Source organism: Lissotriton helveticus, chromosome 6 (genome assembly GCF_964261635.1).
Source record: "Lissotriton helveticus chromosome 6, aLisHel1.1, whole genome shotgun sequence".
In the NCBI taxonomy this organism is placed as follows: Eukaryota; Metazoa; Chordata; class Amphibia; order Caudata; family Salamandridae; genus Lissotriton; species Lissotriton helveticus.
Window position 1 is genome coordinate 224,580,378 of NC_136067.1, and position 17,989 is coordinate 224,598,366.

General features: G+C 42.4%; 1 protein-coding gene across 1 annotated transcript in view; it reads right to left on the reverse strand.

Moving 5' to 3' along the window:
- The window catches only part of ENPP5 (ectonucleotide pyrophosphatase/phosphodiesterase family member 5), a 352,202-nt gene extending 340,786 nt beyond the window's left edge, over positions 1-11,416 (reverse strand). Inside the window, exon 1 of the mRNA XM_078647643.1 lies at positions 11,312-11,416. The gene's annotated coding sequence lies outside the window, so the exon portion shown is untranslated. The remainder of the gene's footprint in view (positions 1-11,311) is intronic.
- Positions 11,417-17,989: the final 6,573 nt, after the last annotated feature.

Sequence of the window (17,989 nt, forward strand, 5' to 3'; positions counted from 1 at the left end):
GTACTCTATCAGAAGAATCGAGATGTTGTTGAGGGAAATTATCAATTACCCAGTCGGAGTACCCACATTTTGCTAGAGAGGGGTGTGACGCTGGCGTTGCACTAGCTGAGATCACCTGTCCTGATCTGCACCTGTCCTGTCCGGTGGGTACCTGATTAGTCAGGAGCCCTTGTCTTTGCCTAAGTCCGTGACCAGGATTGGTCCCTACACCATTCTAGGTAAATATAATCCATGTGGTATGTCCTTGTGCTCTTTCCCTTTCTCACCTTTCCCAGGTACCAATATCTAAAGGTGTTAGTGTGATTTCTTGAAAACTTTATGTCCTATTGATTATATTCTTGCGTGTAAAATTGATGGTCATTGTACTCTGGGCTTTTTGACTCAGAAAACCTTGCATAGATAAAGTGTTTAAAACTCACCTTGAGTCTGTGGTTCTTTTCAGGATAAGTAAACATATACGTACATTTATTAGACTAACTGCCCATTATGTTAACACCTTTTTCGATCCCTAGGACTTATAACATAGGTGACAAGGATTGGTAAGTCAAGGTTTACAGGTATAAGTCCTAAAAGGACTCAAAGTACTGATGAGCTGTCAGTAATAAAAAGCAGGACTGCTAGTTCAAAGTGTGAATGTATATGGGCCCAGGTGAGTATGGTAAAATTGAGCTAGCGGTCCAGCGCGCTCTATCAACTCCACCCACATACCCACATCGAAGATTACCTGATTTTTCACACCATCTACGTCAACCCTTCTTCAATTACCATCTCCTTAAATCCGGTAATCTTCTATGTTCTCCGGTCTGATTTTGTTATTGTTGTCTTTCAGGGTGTGACCCTGATAAGGTGCTAGAATTTTTAGTTTCCTACGTAGCTCCTATTGGCCAGCCCTCTACATGAATTTGATTGGATTGAGTGCATAGACTGCAAACGTTTACACTTCTACGTTACGGCTGCACTCTACTTTACATGAATTTGATTGGACTGAGTGCATAGGCCGCAAGCGATTACGCTTCTACATTATGGCCCACACTCACTCTACTTCACATGATTTTGATTGGATTTTGTGCATAGGCTTCAAACGTCTCTACATTGCACAACACCAACTTTATGGAGTCGCGCTAGTTGTTTATTTTGAAGGAACATCACACGCGCTGACGTCTTTACGTTTAACAGCGCCATCTTGGTTTATCTCAACCTCTATTGGATACATTGTATCATTTCGGCAACAACTTTGTTCACTTTCATTGGTTGACGAAGTATTTTGACAGCGTGTTGAATTTTCTTTCAGCGACGCACATGCTTAATTGTTTCCTTTCAATTCTAAGGAAGTAACAAAGTGTTTTGACAGCGCGTCGCATTTTCTTTCAGCGAGGCGCACACTTAATTGTTTCCTTTCAATTCTGAGGAAGTATTTGACAGCGCTCTAAGATTTTCTACAGCGATGCGCACGCTATATTGTTCCCTTTATCACCTATGAAGTGTTTGACTGCGCATTAAGTCTTACGTCAGCGACACGCACGCTGATAAATATTTCCTTTTATAGTGCGTGTACTTTCAGCGATATGCATGCTTTAAGTGACTCGAATTATATTGTTTATTTTACACAGAAGTATTGCATGGTCTTTTCATTGAATCTTCAGTTTATTAAAATTTTTATTTTTAATTATTGAATTCTGATGGCTAATGTTCAACAGATTACTGAACCCCACCATTTCTAAGCAAACCTGGAAGCCCTGAAATTATTTGGTCAGAATGGTTTAGACTGTTTGAAAACCACCTAGTTGCTATTGATGCTGTAAACTATTCACCTGCTCGTATGTTTGCTTTGTTATTTGGATGTCTAGGCCTGGCTGCTCAAATGACTTTTGATAGTATTGTTCCCATTCCACCCCGTCATCTCATGCTGGTGATGGTCAGTGGAATGTCTATTTGGAAGCAGTCGCACGTCTTAAAAAACAATTTTCAGAAGGACAGAACATCATGCTAGAACGGCATAATTTTTATAGAAGAAAACAAAAAGAGGAAGAGAAGGTGGAAGAGTATATATCTGCGCCCAGAGTTTTAGCAACTACATGTGATTTAGGACCTTTAGCTGACAATTACATCAGGGATCAGTTTGTTTTTCATTGCGCATCACGTAAGATTAAAGAGAGGATCTTAAGGTGTAAGAACCCTTCTTTACCTGAGGTGATTGATCTGGCTCTGAGTATTGAACGTTTCACTATCTCCAGTAAAGCCATGCAGGATAATCCTAAAAATGGGGTTAATCTTCACCATCAGAAAGTGAACACGATAATTCCATATGTGCTGTGAATGTTAAAAGCAAAAATTTTAAATTTGATCAAAAGAAACAATCTTTGTTTTGTTACAGATGTGGCTCCAAAAATCACAATGGCAATTCTCCAAATTGCCCCGCCATTAACAAATGATGTGTAATTTGTAAAAAGATGGGACATTTTCAGGGAGTATGTAGAAATGTTAAAAGATCCTTTGATGTGGACAGTATTGATTCAGATGTTGAAACATGTAGCTACTTCCTTAGTAATGTAACGCTAGACTGTGATGGTGAAACACATTCCATAAAAGGTCCTTTATGTTCTGCTAGAATTGACAATGTTCCCTTACAGGTGATGGCTGACTCTGGTTCGCCTACAACAATTCTGAGAGATACTGACTTTAATGATTTGGTGAACATGAGGGTAAAACTTCTGCGCTCTGATGTAAACCCAAAAGCTTTTGCTGAAAAAGACATAAATATGATTCGGTATTTCACTGGCTTAGTACAATTTCTTGGCAGAGAGACAATGACAAAAATGTATGTAGCAGAGAAAGGAAAGAATATAATCGGATGGAAAGATCTTGCTCGTATGGGTTTATATTTAGTACCTGGGGATAAGAATCCAATTAAAGTTGGGGAACTTCCGGTGTGTAACATTGAGTGCAACATGTCAGATACAGATGCTAACGTACTAAAAGAGATTATTTCTGAGTTTAAACCAGTGTTCAGCGAAACAGTGGGTCTTGTTAAGGGTATTGAACATCGCATCAGATTAATTCCTGGGGCTCAGCCTGTTTCACACAAACTATGTTCTGTTCCATTAAGTGTGAGAAATGAATTGAAAGAAACTTTAAAAAATGTGTGTGATCAAGGCATTCTAAAAGCTACTGATTCTTCACAATGGGTGACACCCATCGTTGTCACGCGCAAAAAGTCTGGTGAAATTAGGCTTTGCGCGGACTTGCGCCCTTTAAACAAAAATATTATTGTGGACTGCCACCCACTGCCTAAGATCCATGAGTTATTAGCAAATCTGGGAGGGACCAAGTGGTTTTCTCTAATCGACCTAAGATCGGCTTATCATCAAGTCGCCCTGACAACTGATTCTCCAGAATTAACAACTTTTGTGACAACCTTAGGGGCATACAAATTTTTATGACTTCTGTCCGGCCTAGCGTCGGCTGGAAGTGTATTTCAGAAGCTCATGGATACACTGTTTCATGAAGTTAGAGGCGTTCAGGCATATTTGGACGATATTTAAATTTATGCAAAATCAATAGAGGAACATAATGTGATTTTAAAACAAGTTCTTTCAATTTTGAGGTCAAGGGAAATGACTGTACGAATGGACAAGTGTAAGTTTGCAGTCCAAGAACTAGAATATTTAGGACACACTGTTTCTAAACATGGAATCAAACCTAAGTTTTCAGTCATTAGGGCCATTGAGGATGCCAAACCACCTACTGATAAAGACTCTTTACGGTCTTTCCTAGGGTTGGCCGAGTATTATGCCAGGTTTGTTCCTTCCTACGCCCAAGTAGTTGAGCCATTACGTATGCTTCTTAGGAAAGGCCAGAGTTTTAACTGGACTGTGGATTTAGACAACGTTTTCGGTGACGTTAAGAAAATGATTGTGTCTGCACAAGCTTTACTTGTTTTCAGGGATGATTGTACATCTATCATAACTGTAGATGCTAGAATTTTAGGTCTCGGGCGGTACTTACCCAAAGAGTCAAAGGTCATGAACAAACAGTGGCCTTCGCCTCGAGGTCACTCAAATCATTTGAACAACAGTACAGTATTATTGAAAGAGAGGCCTTGGCATGTGTGTGGGCAGTTACAAAAAAGAAGAGGGTTCCCCAGGGGATACGACGTAAAGGGCAGGTAGGGGGAAAAAACACTGTAAGAAAAAACGAACCCTGCCGTGGATGAAAAGGCCCTATACTAGGGTCCCAGTTATTTAATTACCCTTATGGACCAAAGAGCAATGCCAAGCTAGACAATTACAACATTTGTATAAAGTCCATTTTTCTCTTTATTTTTTCATTTTTATCATTTAAAACACACAAAAGTACAGTTAATTAAATCTCTGGTAGATAAGCAAGTTCATCATACAAAATAGCAATTCATAAATAATTCGTGATCCACAGTGAGCTCCCGCACATAACCACACATACCTCATCAATCCTCAATCACGACACCAATCATACAACCTCATTCATACTTTTTGTCTCTAGTTAAAAACCAAATCATGGTACACAAATGCCTGAATAGAAGGTCAGGTGGAAATACACTTTAAATATAAGTGGGCTAGATCAGATAGAAAAGGGGCGATCCAACAGATGACAGAAGATCACTTTCTTTAACACCATAGACGCCTACGCGCGTTTCGGTGAAGCGGCCACGCCAGGCCACGCCTTCATCAGGGCCAAAAGGTACCGTGGGGAGGGGGAACAACACTATGGAACAAACGGTCTGGTCTCGAGGCCAGGGGGTGTTGTATAGTGTGGATTAGAATAGACTACACTAGTCTTCCACTGGGAGTTATTTATATGTGGGTCCGGAAGAGCTTATGGGTGTTCTTCCTCAGGTCGGATACACTCCTGGGGTGTTCACTAGTTTGTATTACCGGGAGCTGTGCTCACACAGATAGGAGGGATCAGTCTCAAGATTTGTAGGCAGATCAAGGGCAGTAAACTCTTCCCAAGATAGCAATTCCTTCTAATGTCACTGCGGATGAGGAGTCCTCGAGGCTCAGGATCAACGGTATTCGTTATCCAGATTGATAAGAGGTCGTCTCCTGATTCTCTGTTTAAAACACGATCGTTTCTTTCAGTTTAAATGTCCTGATGGGGGTGCGATATCCAACCGTGTTGCTGGGTCAGAGTCTCCGTATGCTGTTCCAATCTCAAGTGGTCGTCAAGCCAAGCCGCCGCCTCATTTCGGAAAGCCGGGCTGTGTGTGTGGGCAGTGCATACATTTAAAATGTATATTTGGGGTCCGAAGTTTGAACTTGTGACCGACCACAAACCCATGGTTTATATTTTTGACAAAGTAAACTCCTCCATATGTCAACCAGGTTGATTGGTTAGTGTCCAAACTAAAAGAGTTTAATTTTGATATTAAACACATTCAGGGCTGAAAGAATTTTTGAGCGTACTGTCTTTCAAGATTGTCAATGCTCAAAGATGATGATGAGGACATTTCTACTGAAGACATCGAGTGTGTGGGAGTGGTGGATGCAGTTTGTGAATATGATTCAGTATTGTCTGAAAAAGATTGGGATTCTGCTTGTGAGGGTGATGCAGTTCTCCAAAAAGTTCTAGATTATACCACTCATTGTTGGCCTGAGGGTAGGTGTTTAGATGGTGAGTTACGTGTATTAGCCCAGGTTTCTGACAAACTTTCAGTGGAGAACAATATCGTCCGCAGGAGGGACAAATTTGTGCCTCCATCAAGTTTACGACCTTTAATTGTGGACAAAGCACATCAGGGACATTTGGGAGTCACTAAAACCATTATGAAAATAAAACAACATTACTGGTGGCCTTCTTTAGACACTCAGGTGAGGAAGACAATTGATAATTGTCCTGAATCAGATAAACATTGGCATACAGTGAAAGTTCCATCACACCCCACTGCGCTCCTTGGGAAAAAATTGGTCTTGATTTTTCAGGTCCTTATTCCATTCTAGATCAAGATAAAAAAATATGTTATCTTGATTGTTGACTACTTCTCCAAATGGATGTATCATGGATTTGTTGAAACTCCCGATACAGAGTCAACAATTTTGTTTTTATGTAAGATTTTTCATTTAGAAGGTTCACCTAAAATCATTGTTACGGATAACGGTACCCATTTTGTATCGGAGAAAATGTGCACATTTTTAAGAGAGTTAGACATTAAGCAACTTAAAGTTGCTTTATATTCCCCATCTATTTATGAGAAGGACAATAGTTCAGGGGAGGCCTGACTAGGTCCAGTAACACAAGATTAAATATTATTTTGTCTAATGAATGAATCACTTGGGGAGCAGCCTTCATAGGGCAACATGTATATATTTAATCATAGTAATATACAGATTATTATTTACACAAGTATGTTCAGGTGCTTACATAAGTGACAAGGGTGCGTAACGTGACTGAGTGAAAGTGGCAGTATACGAAATATCACACGGATAGAAAAAGAGATCCAGAACAATATGTACAAATGGGGGGAATTTCAACAGGGGGTCGACGACGTTTCGATCTTTAGTTAGTCAAGATCATCATCAGAACAAAGTGAGCATTCTGAAACTAAATTAAGAGATGAGCATGAATTAGCGCTGTACCCTACTGGACAGTAAATTAGTTTAATACAGTGCCAATGTGCACTCAGTGCTTAGTCATATACCAATTAATGTTGGTTGCAGTAGTAATCCCATGCAGCCGAATGGGAGAGCAGCTACCACATGCGGGGGCGCCTGCGCAGTACTATGAGCCGCTACTAGCTGTAGGAGGAGTTCAATGACATGAGGGTGTGTACCATTAATCAATTCTAACATGGTGCCTAAGTGCTAACCATGATTAATCAGTTATTAAGTTAAAATGCATAAGTCAGTATATCATCCAGAAGGGGAGCTATGAACCGCGGGGGTGCTAGCGCCGCTACTTACTGATTAAAAGGTCAAGGAATTGTTTCGGTGTCTTGGTCTAGTTTGGAAGAGGATCTCAACGTAGTCAATTTGGAGGAGATCTGTGGTGAACAGAACAGGGGTTAGGCGTACTGGGTCACGATCACACTAATCTGATTAGGTATAAGGGGGTGTGGGTGTCTTACTTCTCAGCTTGGTGAGTCGATCTTAACAACTGGAGTGATTATCCATGCGTATGTCGAAGTTAAGATAGGGAGGATTATAGGGGGCGCTACGCCGCGCTCACTGGTAGATGGGAGGGGAAGACGCTCTCCATACTCACGATCTATGTCCCCCTGGCCTGCAGATTTCCACCTTTGCTGATATTGGACGGGTTGTTCTAGGGCTTCCTGAATGTCTTTTAATCCTGGGTGGGGACTTTAACTCTGTCGTCTCTGGCTCCTCGGATCGTTACCCTCCCAGAGATTTGGCTAGATCTCAATTATGGATGAGTGGGTTTTTGGAAACGTTCGGGCTGGTGGATAGTTGGAGGTTGATGCATCCTGTGCAGTTACAATATACCTTCCATTCAGGAGCCCACGGAAGCCTCTCCAGGCTTGATTATCTCCTAATGCCAGCGGCTCAATCCTCCTCTATCAGGGAAATCCGACACCTTCCCAGGGGCATCTCAGATCATTCCCCCTTGTGGCTCTGTGTGGAAGCTGGGGCGTGTAGTGAGGGCAGGGTTGCTCCCATCAACCCCTGGTATCTCCGGAATCCTAAGATCCGCTCGGAGCTGATAAAATCTATTGATCATTACTTCCTCGATAATGTGGGATCTGTTTCTTTATCTGTGTCATTGTGGGAGGCTTTCAAGACTGTTATACGTGGACATTCTTTGTCGTTAATTGCTGGCGCCAAGAAGGCCAAATGTGAGGAACTGGTGCGCATTGAAGCTGACATAACTGTCATTGAAAGTGACCTCGAGGCGGGCGTCACCCGTGCTAAACTCCACTCCCTTAGCTTAAAACAATCTGATTATAAAGCCCTGGTGATCGACGCTGCCAAAGTAATGGGCAGGGAGCAACAGGGTAGGCTTTATGACGTGGGTGACAAGGCTGGTAAATTGCTTGCATGGCATGATAAGAAGGAAAGAGCGAATCGTGTAGTTCCTGTGATTGAAAGGTCGGATGGAGTGTGTGTGACTGACCCGACTGGGATCATTGACTGTTTTGTGGATCATTTCCGTACTGTGTATTCTTCAGTTTGTGATAGGGACGAGGGGGATTCCCAGTTGTTATTGCGGGACATTGCCCTGTCTTTCTGATGTTGATAGGGATTTTATGGACGCACCGCTTACGACAGATGAAATAGCGATTGCCATCCACTCCCTTCGCTCTGGTAAGGCTCTGAGCCCCAATGGCTTGCCTATTGAATTGTACAAACTGCGGCCTATCTGAGGGATATGTTCCTTGAGGCGCTGGAATCTGGTTCCCTCCCCGCGGATCAGCGGCTGGCCTCTATCGTGGTAATACACAAGGAAGGTAAGCCGCGCGACCGTTGTGCCTCTTAAAGGCCCATCTCCCTTTTAAACGCCAAACCCAAAATTTTAGCCAAATTGTTAGCTAACCGTTTGGTTAAGGTGATCTGTGATTTGATCCATCCGGATCAATCCATTTTTATCCCGCATCGCAATACTGCCCTTAATCTTCGGCGGCTTCATGGAGTTCTCGCGAGAGCCGGGACCCTCTCTGAGCCGGCCATTTTGGCTTCCTTGGACGCCACTATGGCTTTTGATACTATCGAATGGCCTTATCTCTGGGCGGCTCTCGCCAAATTTGGTTTTAGCCCTATATTCATTGCATGGGTTAAACTTCTTTATGAGAGGCCTCTGGCTCAGGTGGTGGTTAATGGGAAGTTATCTGGCATTTTTACTCTCGGACGGGGCACTCGGCAGGGCTGCCCGTTGTCTCCCTTGCTTTTTGCCCTTGCGCTCGAACCGCAGGCCACATGGCTCCGCTGGGAGCCCTCGATAAGGGGCATTAGGTGGACTCCTGACTTCGAGGATCGTATTTCGCTTTATGCGGATGACATCCTTTTGTATCTCACATCCCCCCAGAAATCCCTGAATGTGCTTTTTGACGTTTTAAATTCATTCGGGAAGAACTCAGGTCTTGTTATTAATTGGACGAAATCCTGTGTCTATGTGTTAGCAGGAGGGCTTCCCACGCTGCCTCGCAGATTCCTGATCCAAGTCACCGAGTCAGGGTTCAAGTATTTGGGAATTTATATCTCCCTGGATCCTGTGGTTCGCTACGAACGCAACCTGCTTCCCCCACTCCAGCGACTGAAACTTGATGTCTCGCGCTGGCGTCGGTTACCGTTGTCGCCGCTCGGGCTTGCTGCTCTTTTTAAGATGGTGTCGCTGCCGAGATTTTTGTACGCACTCCAAAACTCCTTTGACCCTATTCCCTCCGGGTTTTTTCGGGAGGTGGAGAGCCTACAGCGACGTTTGTTTTGGGACGGACGCGCTCGTATTGCGCTCCCCAAGCTTACGCTCCCCGTGGTACGATGGAGGCATCGCTTTCCCAGACATTAAGCGTTACTACTGGGCCTCTCAATTGAGTGCGATTAACCATGCCACCTATGCACCGGGTCCTTCACCGGCTTTCGAGATGGATAAATACCTTTTACCGGGCGGGAATTATAGTAGGGCGCTCTACTCCAGGCGTATTTGCAGGACGTTAACTGGGCCCACTACGATTGCTGTGCGAGTTTGGCGAGATGCAAATGCGGCTTTGGGGTGGGGTGATAGATTGACTCGTGCGGCTCCGTTGTATGACTCTGAACGTTTGGGATATTTATGGAGAACGAAAGGTTTTGAGAAATGGGACATGATTGGTATCAGCAGAGTAGGTGACCTCTGGACCAAGGGAAATGTTAAAACCTTTGAGGTGCTGAGGATGGAATATGAGCTTGGAGACAAGGAATTTTTCAGATACGTGCAGGTGCGCCATGCCTTGCTGTCGGTTTTCGCTGCAGGCACTGACGTTCCCGAGTCCTCTCCTCTCGAAGACCGTATATTAGACGGTTATGTCCCTGATAGCACAATCTCATTGATTTATAAAAAAATTGATCAATAATCGGACGCATCTACTTGTGCGTCTCAGAGCGGTATGGACTGAGGATGGATTGGAATTAGATGACGAAGACTGGCAATCCGCGTTGTCGTCACCCAGGGAGGTTGCTATTTCTGCCCGTCTTCACTTTGTCCAACTTAAGATCCTTCACCGTATATATGTTACTGGTACGAGTCTGGTGCGAATGGGCTGTTCTCTAGATGGGTTGTGTAAACGTGATTGCGGCATGCCAGGAAATTTCCTTCACATTCTGTGGGAGTGTTCGGCGGTTGCAGGGTTTTGGGCCCGAGTGCATGCGGTGATGGAAAGAGTTACCGGAGTGTCGTTGTTGCCCGAAGCCAGGAGCTGCCTGCTAAACGTATGGGAGCCGAATGATTACACTGTTGCTCAGATCCGTTGGGCGACCCTTGGTAACATGATAGCTAAGAGAGACATTGCACAGTTGTGGGGTTCCCAGAGGTCGCCCACGGTCTTGATGTGGAAGGAGGGCATGGATTGGTGCATATTTAGGGAGAAAACGGTGTATCTGGCTAGGGGTAGACCTAGGAAATGGAACAGAGTCTGGTCTCAGTGGAATGCCTATTGTGGGAATATATGTACTCCCCCACAAGACTTACTACCTGATGTCCCCCTGTCCCCCTAAAATGATGTTCCATGTACTGTTTAATATTATGAGTGTTGCACTGTTTCCCCACTGCCCCCCCCTCTCGACGGTTTATAAGTGTATGATTTTTCCTGAATGTTTGGAGTAACACTCTATGCGGACACATGATCGCTAGTATTGTCTCGAATGCCTTGATTGTTGTTGTATTTTATTTATCAATAAAAAAATAAATATAAAAAAAAAAGATAGGGAGGATTGGAGCATCGTGCCTGGATGTTTGGTCTAGGAGGAATAAGAATAATTTATACAATATCCCATCAAACACTCAGTGCTGATACTATGGTGATAGAATAAATAGGCTGCTTACTTCGCTCTTTAGTTCAAGGCAAAGCCATGGTGGATGAGATAAGGGACAGGTACTACTCTCTATGTCTTAAAAACAACAGAATAAATATAAAAATAAGTGGCGTGATCATTTACCAGATGGACACAACTGAATTAGTAAAGGAATTGCTGGCTGTGGTAGGGTGTGCTCATAATTACCCCTGTAGATCCCGGACTGTGGCCTCGGGTATGGATCTGTAATATAATATCGCGTATTATACTCGGGATGGCATTTTAGTGAGGGGCGGCATTAGCAAAAACCATGATGTGACGGCGGGAGGGGCACTTACTAAATCTCCTTGTTTGTACGGCCGGAAAGGGTTTCTCTCATCCTCGCGGCTGCCGTTAATGCTGCGGACGCGGGCATGATGTGCTTAGGTGATTTATGCTTCCGGGAGTAACGTATCTGTGAGTATGCGTGCGCAGACAATCCTAGTAGTGGGAAGACTACCGCGCCTGCGTATTCCCGATGGTTAACCTGGCTATCGCTTGCGATTGCTTGAAGGGCAATTTTTGTCATAAATGTGCATATGAAACAGTATTCGAGTTCCATATTGGTGACATTTAACATTGAGTGAACAGGTCAATATGATTAACAGCTGCTATAATTACATTCCATTGAACGTGACTCATTATTTGGGTAGACCCAAACAAAAGGAAATTATACCCAAAGAAAAAGAAGAAAATTATAGAGGTTGCTTTTCAAAAAATGGGAATCATAACATTTGGCATGATTAGTAATGAAAAGATATTAATAAAGAGTCAGATTAAAAGAGACCCTATTGCAAGGCTGACATATATTTACAAAAGGGTACACATATATAGTCATTTGTCGCAGGTGGTTGACATATAGTGGGAGTCAAGGTCTGTATTAGAAACACGTATTCCACTCATCTAGAGTGTTCAGTCCTCTTTCAATTGTCTTGCAGATATAAATCCATTTGCACTCAAGGCGATTTAGTATAGACTGTTGGTTACCACCCCTTGTGCTTGGTATCAGACTATCTATCACCTGCCAGGTGAAATCTGTTCTGAATGGCCTTTTGCCAAAAATGTTCCACCAGTGGTGCCGTATGCACTTTGCAATGTATTCGGCTTCTATGTTGGGAGATCCGGTTCTTGATCTGTTGCGTTGTCTGTCCGATGTATCGTAGTTGGCACGGGCACTTGATGCAGTAGATCACATTTTTGGAGTTGCAATTGGTAAACGACTTAAGAAAATGTTTAGCACGGTTAGCACTTAGGCACCATGTTAGAATTGACTAACGGTACACACCCTCATGTCATTGAACTCCTACTACAGCTAGTAGCGGCTCATAGTACTGCGCAAGCGCCCCCGCATGCGGTAACTGCTCTCCAATTTGGCTGCATGGGATTACTACTGCAACCAACATTAATTGGTATATGACTAAGCACTGGGAGCACATTGGCACTGCATTAAACTAATTAACTGTCCAGTAGGGTACAGCGCTAATACATGTTCATCTCTTAATTTAGTTTCAGAATGCTCACTTTGTCCTGATGATGATCTCGACTAACTAAAGATTGAAACGTTGTCGACCCCCTGTTGAAATTCCCCCCATTTGTACATATTGTTCTGGATCTCTTTTTCTATCCGTGTGATATTTCGTATACTGCCACTCTCACTCAGTCACGTTACACACCCTTGTCACTTATGTGAGGACCTGAACATACTTGTGTAAATATTAATCTGTATATTACTATGATTAAATATATACATTTTGCCCTATGACGTCTGCTCCCCAAGTGATTAATTCATTAGACAAAATAATATTTAACCTTGTGTTACTGGACCTAGTCAGGCCTCCCCCGAACCATTGTCCTTCTCATAAATATTAAACCACAGGTTCACTTAATGGGGTACCCTTGTTTCCCAAATATACCTGTATTCCCCATCATCAAACGGTTTAGTGGAAAGGGGTAATAAAGTGATCAAAGAAGGGATACAAACAGCTTTAGCTTCCAACCTCAACGTGGAAGAGTTTATTCAACAGAAAGTTTGGAACTATAACACTGCTCCACACTGTACTACAGGAGTTTCACCTTTTGCTGAAAGGTAGGGAGGCACATACTGTTTTGTTCCTAACTTGGTTACGCGATATTTCTGGTGAGAGTAAGATCAATTTGAAGGAAGTATATGAAAGAGTGAATGCGAAACAGGGTAAAATTAAAATTAACTTTGATAAAAAATTCAGTTCTTCTGGGGTGGATGTCCTGGTGGACGACTGGATGTTGATGAAAAAGCCAACCAAAGTAAAGAAAGGGGAGTCAAGGTTTTTAGATCCAGCCCAGGTTCTTAAATTCAGTAAGGGGTCTGCATTTGTAGATAAGAAAAGGGTGGTGGAACAAGAGATAACTTGTTAAGGTGTCTCCACAACAGGTAAAAAATCATGCATAATAGACAAGGGAGTATTGAAGAAGAACTTGATTGGAGTCATTGGTTAGATTTTGCAAGGAAGGATGTGGAACCACCTTTGTCCCCATCTTCTTCCTCTAAATATTCTATTCCAGGTGAACATGTCTTTTCTGATTGTAATATGAATTCCCGAAATGTTTATGCAAGTTCTTCTAGGGGTCGTACTAATAAAACTCCAAGGAAATTTGATGGTTTTGTTAGATATTAACCATTATGTACATATATTCTTTAATTTGTTCTGTATTTTCTAATTTTTATGTAAGGGGGAATGTCCTGTAGTGATAAGTGGTTTGTGGGCATCGCGTGAGTAGCGTGTGATGCCTTATGAATAAATCTGTGCTAGTTATAGTTAGAAATATGGGGACATCGCGAGAATAGCACGTAATGTCTGATGCTTACACCTGTAATGTATTGTGTTTTGAAATGTGGCTCATGCATGGAAGGTTTCTCAGTTGAGGTTCGAACGGTGTTAACCAGTTGCTGTTCGTGCTTCTTAACTGGGAGGAGGCTCTGTGCATTGGGTGGAGTTGTCTATAAATAAACTCCTTTCTACGAATCTACTTTGGAGTTCCTGTGATTATTCCTACAGCCAGGCTCTCAAAACATGTATTTCAATCAATCAACACTTTATTGTTTAAGTTAGTAAAAACCATAACAATGTCATGATAGGTATCGAGGTTCAACAAAATTACGAACGTAGAAATTATTTAAAATATAGAAAAAGAGCATGTTACTTATTTTATCCTAAAAGCTAAATACAGTATTCTTATCATGTTAACAATTAAAAAGCAAAACATGATTCTGTATCATAGAATTGTTGACGAAATTAGTGTTTCATCAGATATTGACATTAAAAACATTTAACATTTTAAAATTTCAGTGGGGTTGCAAGGTGACCATGTTAGCAAAAGGAAGCACGTTAGTGATCTTGTGTAGGCACTTTAGGAGCATTGGGCAGTTTTTATACCACAACATGGGCTAATTTATCAAATCTATCTTAATACATATGCATAACTGTTGTTCTCTATTCAGTTCTCAGTTCTCTATTATGCATCACTAAAAGTACCACACATAAGACAGTTATATGTCACACATAAGAAAACTGAATATATGGCTATGCCACACATACCAGAAACCAACAAAGGAGCGTCAAACACTAGTTCAAGGGATGACTACCAGTGAAAGCAACAAGAAGCTATTACACTCTGTTGTTTGAAATGAAAAAACCTAGATAGGTTTTCTTGAAAGCCCTCACTCACCGACCTAGTCGGTGACATTCTTCATCATCGGGCCCCACCATGAATGACCTAATGCCATCCCGGTGTGCTTCAACGCCAGTGTTACTGCGGAGCTGGTTTTGTGATTGTGCAGTGAAGAATTTAAAATGGCCAATTTGATCGAAAAAAACTTTTTATTAGTTTCGCCAAATGGACAAATAAAAAATGTGATGGATAACGGACACAGATTAAAGGTCCACTGTTACCCCAAGTGAAGAAACGGTCAACATGTTTCAGCCTATGTGATAGGATCTATCAGGCATTCGTCAGGACCATGTGAATGTGAATATATTTACAGTGCTGTGTGTAAAGCCACGGTGGTATGGACGCGCTAATGCCCACCCAACCAGAGGACTGTTATGTAAAAAATACAAAAAAATATTTTGCATTAGATTCCATTAGGATTGGAACCGAGTTTATTAAAAGTGCTCAGTTTCAGCACTTCATAGGTCACGGGAGGGGGTGATAGCTATTCGGCACACTGCACTGGAAGCTAGGCACCCGCTTGGTACCTATCGTTAGCTCTTAAACCGGACCCCGAAGATTGCCACACATACGACAGTTATATGTCACACATATGAAGACTGATGATGGCTGTGTCACACATAAGCAGTCTCAATCAAACATTAGCAGCTATGCAAAGAGAAGAAATAAAGGCATCGCATATTGGGATATGATGAGTGACAATGGTTACATAATGAATTATCTAAGGAGATATGGCATCAAGGAGGCATAAAGGTATGACACATCATGGTATCTTTGGCGCAAGAGCTGTGTTTTTCTGGGTACTAGAGGTAATTGAGGCACTATAATGTTTTAGTTGGCATTTTTGAGATGTGGGATACCCCAAGGTAGTATTGCGGCATAGGGAGGAGAGAGGATAGAGAAAGGAGACAGAGGAGAGAAGTAGATATAGAGAGAGGGAGTGTTGTAGAAAGTGGAGGATGTAGTAGAGAAGGGGGTAGAGTGCGAGAGGGTTGAGTGAGGGGGCTGTATGGGGTTGGGTATGGAATTGGGGAAAGGGAGAGGAGGGAATGGTAAAGAAGAAGGTAGGGGTGGCATCTATGAAGATGTGGTGTTGGCGATGTATGAGTCTAGTTTTAACCACATTTTTAACTTTTTCTTCGAGGGAGATTTTAGGAAGACGTTTCATGAGTTGTGGGCACCCCTGGTGAATAGGACCCATTCCCTCCAAGTGTGGGTAGAGAGTTTGGAGAGGTCTTTCTATTCTGAGATGATGGCTTTAAGACAAATTAATATTAGTATCTCCTATAAGATACAACCATCATAGTCTAGGTATTTGGGGGGTTCAGGGTTAGACTACCCAATGCTATATAGGCGAGGTCAGGGGTCCAGCCTATCTGAAGGATCTTTAATATAATGAGCCAAAGTTCAGACCACATTTTTTGGCAAAGGTACATTGGAGTAGCATATGGGGTAAGTCGGCCATTGCATTATTGCAACTCCAACATTTGTCTGAGTGGGCCATGTGCGTGGTGCATAGTCTGTACTGAGCTAATGAGGTCAGGATCTTATTAAATGTTAGGTTGGACCAAATGGATGGCCAGTTCAGGGGCGAGTTCTATTTGGCGTTCATTTTGTTTAAGATGGATTCCCATTGAACTTGGATTGGATTGGTTAGGGAGGAGATCATTTGAGTCAGTATGGAATAGAGTTTATAAGCTATGTGCCCTCCCTTGGCAATGCACTTCAGTGTGGAAGGAAGGTCAGGTGTTCTCAGGGGTTTGTGTTTGGCGATAATAGCTTTAATCTTTAAAAAGTTTTAAAAATACATTTCGTCAAGTTCAAATTTGAATTTGAACTGTGAGAAGGGTATGGGGTCTGTGGGAGAACCTATATCTCCTATTAAAAGGGTACCTTTTTTGTATGCCCATTTCTCGATGAAGAGTGCTTTGCCCTCTGATTTGAGGTAATTGTTGTGCCATATTGACATGAGTGTAGAGTAGCATATTTTGTTAGGTAGTTTATTGTCAATTTTCTGTAGAGGGCACTGTATGAGAGAGAATACTTGCGTAGTGTTCTGTCTTTATTCTCTTGGTGGTAATAAGGGCTGTGAGGGATAGTGTTAGGGCTAGAGAGTTTTTGATATTAAGCTAAGCTGGAGGAGCTATATTAGGTTGGTGAAACTAGTAGAGCCTCTGTCTCGCTAGGTATGCAGTTTGGTATCTGAGAAAATCTAGGAGGTTTGGGCCTCTGAGTTTCTTTGGAAGGCATAGTTTAGTGAGGGCTATTCTCAGTCTTTTGGTTTGCCATAAAAATTATTGAGTATGAGATCTATCTTAGTGAAGAAGTTATCCAACAGATAGATTGGTCACATGCTGATTTAGAAGTTGATGAGATGGGAGATCACCATTTTGATTGTTCAATACCACCCCACCAAGTGATGAAACTAGCCGACCATTTATCAAGTAGGTCTTTTATTTTGGTTAGGGTATTTTTTACATTGTGATGAAAGGATTCCCTGAGATTTTGCTTGAACCGGATGCTGAGGTATTTTATTTTGGCTGGGGCTCATTTGAGGCAAAGGTCCCCTATAATTGAGCTGCTGCAATGGATGTTCAGGGGCAGAACCGTTGTTTTGTCCTTATTAAGGGTGTATCCTGAGACAGAGGTATAATCCCTGATGGTTGACATGATGTTGGGAACGGCAGAATCAGCCTTAGTTGTGAAGAGGAGAATGTTGTCTGCGTATGCTGCCAGTTTGTGTGGTCCCGCTAGGAACAGGATATTGGGGACGTAAGGATTCTCTCTAATTTTTGGGAGAAGTGGCTCCAGTGTAAGTAAGAAGAGGCGAGGGGGCAACCTTGCCTAGGACCTTGTTGCAGGCTGGAGCTATTTGTCAGGTTCCCGTTGGTGTGAATTTTGGCTTTATGTTCCTTGTATAGTGCCAAACTCATTTCATTCAAATTAGGACTGAGATTAAATGCTGCAAGGGTAGCTTGTAGGAAAGACCACAAGACCTTGTCAAAGGACTTGTTGGCATCTAGTGCAGTCGCACAGGTTGTTTGGTTGAGAAAGTGTGCAGAGTCTGATATTGTCTGCCCTGAATTTACCGATAATGAATCCCCTCTGTAGAGGTGTATTATTGTTCATAGGATTGGTTCTAATCTAATGGGTAGGATTTTTGGTATGTTTTGCAGTCAATGTATATTAGGGAAACTGGGCAGTAGTTCTTGAGAATAGAGGGATCTTTACCTTCTTTTGGAATGACAATTATTGTGGCTTCTGCAGCG